Source organism: Dromaius novaehollandiae, chromosome 2, assembly GCF_036370855.1.
Source record: "Dromaius novaehollandiae isolate bDroNov1 chromosome 2, bDroNov1.hap1, whole genome shotgun sequence".
Lineage (NCBI taxonomy): Eukaryota > Metazoa > Chordata > Aves > Casuariiformes > Dromaiidae > Dromaius > Dromaius novaehollandiae.
The window spans coordinates 91,371,155-91,379,229 of record NC_088099.1 but is presented as its reverse complement, the minus strand read 5'-3'; positions in this window follow the sequence as shown (position 1 = coordinate 91,379,229).

Sequence of the window (8,075 nt, the reverse complement as noted above, 5' to 3'; positions counted from 1 at the left end):
GTGTGTATCCCAGGCATAACTTGCTTTAGTTATTCCTATACACCAGTTCAGTCCAGAGGTTATCAAAGAGCACAGTTACCCCTTTCCTCATAGATCTTTACCAACAATCAATTCCCAGGGGCATCTGACTCAAGAAAAAGAAAAATCAAAACAAACCCTAATAACAACATTAGAGAAAACCTAGGGAGGCAGAGAATAGCCTTGTAGGCAGAACTGAGTCTACTGAAATTGAAGATGTCCTGGAGTAGTTTTCCCAGCCCTGAATGTGGAAAACCATACAGCACCACCTTGTGAGCTTCTGCTAAAAATGTTCTTGAAGAGACTAAAGATACAGTAGGAAGCACATCAATCCGCTTTAGGCAGAACAGGACTAGGAAAACAAGCAAAGGCTCTGAGGCATGGGTTTAAAACACATTGGGCATATGAAGTCACCTAAAAAAAAAAAAAAAAATCAATCAGATGACCTTCAAAGAGAATACATTTCAAAGGAGTTAATGAAAACCTGAAAAAAAATCACCTCCACGTGTATTGAATAGGCAAATAAATACTGGGAGTGCTACCCAGTTCTTCACAAATGGGTCTGCCAGGGGATCTCTTTAATAATGGCCGTATCTGCACAACTGCGAAATTCCTGACCTCTCTGGGAATGGAGCAGCTTTGCAGCAGCAGAGCCACCGAGCGCGCTCTGAATGAAGTGACAAACCTTCCTGATGGCTTCTGCTACTTTGCTCCAAGAGCAATCACATCACTTTTGGAAGCTGGCAAACAAAAAGCACAGCCACAGGATCCCTCATACACATGCACAAAGCACCACCATCAAGACACAGTTTTTATAGAAAGAAGTTTGTGTGCTGAAATAGTTAAAATTGAAGAAGTCTTAATGCAATTGCAAGTATACCACTGTAAAAGCTCTTTAGAATGATGCATCTTATACCTTCCACTGAATAAAGTTAGGCTAATACAAGGCCCGTAAACCAGTGAAATAACTTCTAGCCTAGATCTGCAGAGCTTTAAGCCTAGTATTCTATTTAATTGTGTCCACAAAGATCAAAATACAGGTATTTAGCTTTAGTACAGCTGGATCACTTCAGAATATTGCCAGTCCCAGAATATTGCTTTATAGAAGAGGAAGCCCTGCTATTCATCCTACAATGTGAAATTCTGCCTATAGTAAAGACAACATCAGGGAAGAAAACACTGGAACAGCTACAGCAGCTCTACGTAAAGAGTTCTTCTACTACCTATAAGCAAAAACAGAGATGCAGAAAAATTTGTTGAGAACTTCCACGATTTCTCTTGTCCTGTTCACAGCTCTGAGGTTCTGCTCTTTGCTCTTCCCACCCAAAAAGTGGAGATAGAGAAACACTAATTTTGCTTCAAGGGAATAACAATGATGACAAATTCTGCACATTCACGTAACAGTTCTAAGTTTGAAGATCCTTATTTAGACCAGTTCACAGTAAAGTCAAAAGCTAATCCTCTAGCTGAAAAAACAAAACAGAAAACAAAACAAAACAAAAAAACTTAAGTAGCTTGTGGTAAATAGGACAGTTTATTTAAATATGAAGATTCAAATGTTATAATCTATTCAAAACATGAGAGAACAAACATGCCTTTCCCCCCTCAACCTAGAAAGCAAACTCTCTATTCTTCCATTTTTCCCATTACTCATTTTCTGCTATTGTTCCAGTCTGAGTTCACACTGGTTTTTTTCTGTTGTTGTTGTTTTGAAAAGATAAGTGACCATAGTTATACACTGTACACCAGTGGAAGTTTTAACAATGTTTTGTACAAGTGCGAAGTACTTCAATATTCCCTATGTCTACTCCAGTATGTCTAATGTAGCCTAAAACTACATTTGCCTTTTCCCTCCCCAAGTGCTTCCTACATCTCTGTGTATCCTGTGATCAAGCACTACACCCAAGTAATTCCTCAAGTCACTGTCCTCCAGCATCTTGTTTTCACTTTTAGCAAAACGCAGTGTTGTATCTCCTTTGACCCTTCTTCCAAGTCTCTGTACTACCTTCCATCTCCTGTAAATTAGCTAGTAACTTTTCATGTAACATCATACCAAATCCTTTACTGAAGTCAGCATAAATTACATTGTCTCATTTCCTTTGCCTGGATTATTGGTTATCTAAAACAAAGAAAAATAACAGGATCCCTGTGGTGAACTCATGCTTCTTTTTATCCTGTTTTCCATGTCTTTAATTACTCTTCTGTTTAAAATTTGCTCTTAAACTTTGTACTATTGAGGCCAGACTGAACGGCCTGTAGCAGCCCAGAAAATATATCGTCAATAACATTGTCACCCAGTTCACCTTAAAGTGAAGAATGTATTTAGATGCACTCAAATTCATAGGCCATAGAGGGTGCTGTTGCACTGAGCATCTAAGAGTGTTCTCAGTGCAGCTGTGTGAAAACTCAAAAGCCATCTATACATTTTTACTGGATCTTATGGATGAAACTCAGGATATTTACTGTAATTAGCTAAAATCCAAATATAATTTAAAAAAGCATTGCTCACTTTCAGTCCTGTAAAAGTCAAGATGAGCTGATGGCAGTTTCATGGTCTTAATAGCAATCCAATTTCTATTTTATAAGCCCCCAAGTGAAATATTGATTTCACTGAAGGATAACAATTGTAAGATTTAAGCATCATGGGACTCATGAGATCAACTCGTGTTGCTACAGGTGGTCTCACATGGAGATTTTTTGTTTGTTTGGTGTCATTTTTTGACCATGAAGCATTAATAAAAAAGTTTGGCATTTTCCATTTCTCTTGCAGGAGTTGAGGTTTTTAATACCACGCTTAAAACAGGGAAAGGTGGCAGGGGAAAGTAATCACATTCATAAATGGATCGGTAAAAAGGAAGAAACAATTTTAAATTATTCTGTAATACATATTTTGGTCCAGTTTTCAAAGGAGCCTAATTTTAGCTTGAGTGTTGCAATAAACAAGTTGCCATTTGAACCGCCTTGCTCACTTTTCCAATAGACTCCTTCGATACCAATATATCACTGCAGACTTACAAAGGGAGACAATGTGTCTCCCAAGACAAGGCTTGCTTCTGCAAGGCAAGTTCTCCATTCTGTTTCTACACTTTGTAGGTAGAAGATGGCTGAACAAACGTCTATTTTAGATGCTATTTTTAGAAGCCCAGCATTTGGAAGCAATCTTTTTATTCATTTATTTGAGAATCTAGGTTCCCCTTTCTTATCTCCTCACCCCCAAGTTAAGTTTGGTGGGGAAGAAGCATCTGAAACCTATAGCTGGTATATCTTAAAGGCTATAAAAGCAGTAGCAAGTCAAAAACTCGTTTGAATATGATGCCTCCCCTCCTTCCCATGCCAATAATTCTTGAGTTGGCTTTATGACAGGCAGGTAGGAAAAGTTGCTTTCTGAACATTAGAGAGTGACGAGACTGAAAATCCAACCCTCATTCTACTAATGGATTTACTTTTTTTTTTTTCTCCTCTTAAACAAACAAAAGACTAATTTCTTTCCAGTATGGACATGATTCTGATCTCATACTTGAGAAAGTGCATTCTCATATGTTAGTTTAGGTAGTTTAAATAACAGGCCTTTGCTGACTTCACCTACATAGTTGAGGCAGGCAAGTCCACAAGCTATTCACACGGTGAACCAGAGCAAGCAGAAATTGCCTCAAGGCAGCTGGGAGCATATCTCTGAGGATGTGGAATGGCGTCTATGACTCTTTTTTAATCCTTTCTTGCACACAAATCTCATGTTAGGCCCAACCTTTTTGTCCATGTGGTTCTTACTAATAAGGAAGGGGATCAAACTGGTCTGGAACCTGAACTGTAGAAACAGACTTTTCTTGGAGGCGGACTTTCTTCATTTGCAGAAAAGTCAGTACTATACACTGTCTTCGCAGGAATCGGAGACTGCAGGAGCCAGAGGCCAAGCCTCACATCAGCTATTTGAGTAGATCAGTTTTTTCTCATGGGGAAAAGTATGTTTTGATTGCCTTAGCTAGCACAGAATTATACAAATGATTCCCTCCTTGAACTGACTGCTATAGGCTAATCTGCACTCAAATAATGAGGTTAAAAAATACACATTTCCCACAAGTACAAATTTCTCTAAACAATTCTAAGTTTAATCTGTGGATAAAACATACAATAAGGCTGGGAGTTTTGTGATGTTAGCACCATATCAGCTTTGCCAAGCTTCTATCGCTGCACTCATTGGTACTTTTTTAGCTAAATGCCGTGGCAAAAGAGTGTGGATAGAAGGCTGTCTTCCACACATGCTGAGGACTTGATCCTTAAGCTTAGTTAGGGAATACCAACATGTGAGGGGAGGAAAAAAAAAAAAAAAGTTATATTATGTCTCAGAAGGCTGGAATGCAATTGTTTTGCACTGTCACAAACTAATGACAAACAAGTCACTTCCCCTCTGTGCACTTCTTTTTTTTTTTTCCTATCTGACTCTCCTGGCTTGTCTATCCAGATGACTATCTTATGGCTTTTAGTAATATGCATTTAGAACAGAATTTTTGCTTGTATATCAGTACACTGTTAATATACCCAGCTGAAATAAAAATGAAGGCAATGTTATTTCACAGGCATTTGAACAGTAGCTAAGATGACTCACCTGTTCCTCACTTTGTTATGGATAATTCAGGCACTGAACAAAAGACTCTAAGACACATTAGATGGACAAGGAATCATTCTGTAGAATGATCTGGCATAAGAAGCCTATGTATGTGTTCAAAATGTGTATTTCCTCGATGCATCATACGTGAAACATCATGGAAAGCAGAAAGGCATCTTAAGATAAACACGTTAAAACATTGTCTTGTACCAGCAGAAGAAGATTGAAGATAACAAAGACAGTTTCCTTGGTATAGTTTATTTACAAAACGTACAAAGAAATCCTATTTTCCTGAATAGCAGTGGTAACAAACTGCCTTGGTCATTTGGCTGAAGCACCTCAGAATCCCTCAGGGTCCTGTGAGAAGTAGCAGCTACTGCTCCCTCTCCCCTCTATCCCCCAAAACATACATGCGCAGACACACACACCACCTCCAGGACTGACACTGAACCTTTATGCACCTTGAGGCTTATTTACACCCGTTTATTTATTCCTTTTTCCTTCTTCAGCTCCCTACCTGAGCTCCTCCTCTCCCATGAAGGGACAACCTAGAAAAAATACCAAGTTCTTCCAGGGCAGGAAATTAGAAGAAGCTTAAGGGAACTAGCATGGGAGAATAATTTAAACTGCATATTAATAGCTGTTCTCAAAGCCTCCTGCTGGGAAAACTGAATCCTGAATGCTTCAACCACAAGTAATCCATTCACACTTTCACTTTCAAATATAGCTTACCTTTAGCCAGGAAGGATACTCAGCAGTCTGATATTCATTTAGTGTCCACTGTCTTTCACAGTAGCTGAGGTTGAGGCTGTTGGTGGTGCATAAAGCTACACCACAAGTAGAGATCCAAAATCTGAAGAACAAAATGGCAAAATGCAGATAATAAATAAGGGTAGAGGAATGGTCTTCACATACTCTAAGTTAAGAAAGCTCATGCTGCCTTTATATGATCTTTCACAAATTTTATTTTACCCTATTTCAGTTTTGAAGATTTGCAGCATAAACACATTAATTCAGAGAAGAAAAGTAAAGACTATGTACAATATTTCTAACAGCTCCTCTGTTAGAAGTTAATAGTGCAGTGATGAGAAAGCAGAGACGACTACTGCTGGATAAACGATCAGATGAAAGCACTTTGTTGAGTTACTTCTTACGTAGCACTTTTTGCCTTCAAGACATTAGGGTTTTTTTTTGGGGGGGGGGGTTGTTTGTTTGTTTTAATTAAAGGTAGATGAATGCCAAATTAAAAGCAGAACAAAAAAAGGCATTTTTAAATGGCAGTCTCATTTTCTCTTCTGTACTGGAGTAGATAAAAAGGACCAGCAAAGAGCCCTGACTCTGACTGATGATAAGAAAGCTGAAGTACCTGAATCTAGTACACCAAGTGTCAAGGAACCTTCACAAAACTTGCCTACAGACTGCCTAGCATGACTTGAGAAGAGTGGAGAAGGTTATCCTCTTTGGTACACTTTTCAATAGGCCTATGCTTCAAGGACTGTGCTTTTTAGACTCATCTATTTTTACCCCTTTAGCTTGTTATTTAGATTATAACCTCTGTGGCACCTGAACTTCACCATTTTGAGTGTCCAGCCCCTTGTATAACATTCAGCTGAATGATGACAGAAATCCTTTGACAAACCAAGCTGCAAAAAGTGAGTTAAGTACAAAAGATTCAATTCAGTGGATTCAGGACCAACACAGTCATTGTATAAACGCAATGCCTAAAGTTTAAAGCAAATATTTTAACATGTTGAAAGTTTCATTATTTGATTAATTCCAACAGCAAGCTCAGCTGCTGAAGAAAAAGCAAAGGACATATCTGGCAGCAGAAAGTTCAGCACTGAAGGCAGAAAGCCAGCAATTTCCATTACGACTTTTTGAAGTATACATTTTGAAGTCTGTTTGCTGGAAACAGGGGAAGTTGAAAGCTGACTCACCCTGAAGAACTAGTTGCTTATTAGTTTATATGGGGAAAGCTGAAATGGTGAGCCAAAAAGACCAGAAAATTGAGATTTGTCCATCAAGGTAAAGGACTGATTTTCAGGGTAATGGAAGGACATAAACAGCCCTACAGATAACAACTTAGTAACATCTGGTTACTGAGGAATCACAGTGCAACACACTGAGATTAGTATTTATTAGTTTATGGATACTTTACTTGTAATAAGCTGACTCACTAGGAGCTACACATACTCATCTACAACAAATCGGAAAACAAAGGTCAGGCTGATATAAGGTGCTCTGAAGTTCTGCCAAAGGTGGAACGCTTATGACAGAACTGTACATTCCTAAATGGCTCTATTTATAAATATCCCTTTTCACTCATGCATAACTTCACCACAGACAATTTTCTGAGAATGAGTCAATCCTACCAGTATGCTCTCCTAGAGTTCAATCTGACCTGCACTAGAGAGGGTGAGCTGAATCAAATCACTAGTTTGTCTTGTGAAACATTCAGTCCTTCACCTCCTTTTAACGTCAGAGAAGAGCCTGCAAGCAAGATTCACTTGTGGCTTCTTCATTTCATCTCACTTGATACACCCCTAGGGATATGCAGCCTGAAACTTTCTCTTCTTACCATGTGTGTGCATGTGCGCATGTATGTGTATGTGGGAATTTTGCAATTTTGCTCACTTTTAAAGCAGGGTCTGGGTTGGAAACTCCTGATTTTCCTCCATCTTCATTAATGCAGCAGGCCCAGGTGGAGCTCCTCTTCAGAAACTTTGACCATAAAAACAATTTCTTTGAAATGCACTGTTGTACATTTTTTTCACCCAGAGATGCAGATTACACAGTGCCAAGGTCTGAAAACTGGCAGTTTTTTGCCTCCACGGTGAGCTCAGGTTTGTTTTATTGATCTGAGCTGGGACAACAGCCAGCTTGCCTTTCTATCCCTCTTTGAAGAAGTCCTCTCAGACTGGCAACCCCTCCCTGAACTTTTAGCTGATCACTGTCTTTTGATTTTGACTTTGGTAGATAACCAGGTGTGTCTGATGTCCTATTTTTGTTTGAAGTGGTGCACCTTGCCAGCTCTTTAGCTTTTTATTGAGTTTCTTTAACACCTTCTGATTGATCTAACTGCCTATCATGTAGTCTATAGACATATCCCAGTTCCCTGGAGCTTACATCTGTCCTATAATCAGTTTCCTCCCATGATTTTATCCTCTTCTACCTTATCACAGTATGTTTTTACATACTTACGACAGCTATACTAGTAAAACGAAAACCCTTTCCTTCCCGCACTTACTTCAAAACATGCATGCATCTATGCTGTGTGATAAAACATTCTAAGCCAGAGACATACAAAGAAGAATCACCAAAAGATACCACAGAAGGAGGAAAAGATTCTTGCTCTATTTCCCTTTTCCCTGATCCCCACACTTGAGGATTTGACAAGGCAAAATATTGTGGGCTGGTCTTTTAATAAGAGTAGCAGTCCATGAGACACCATGAG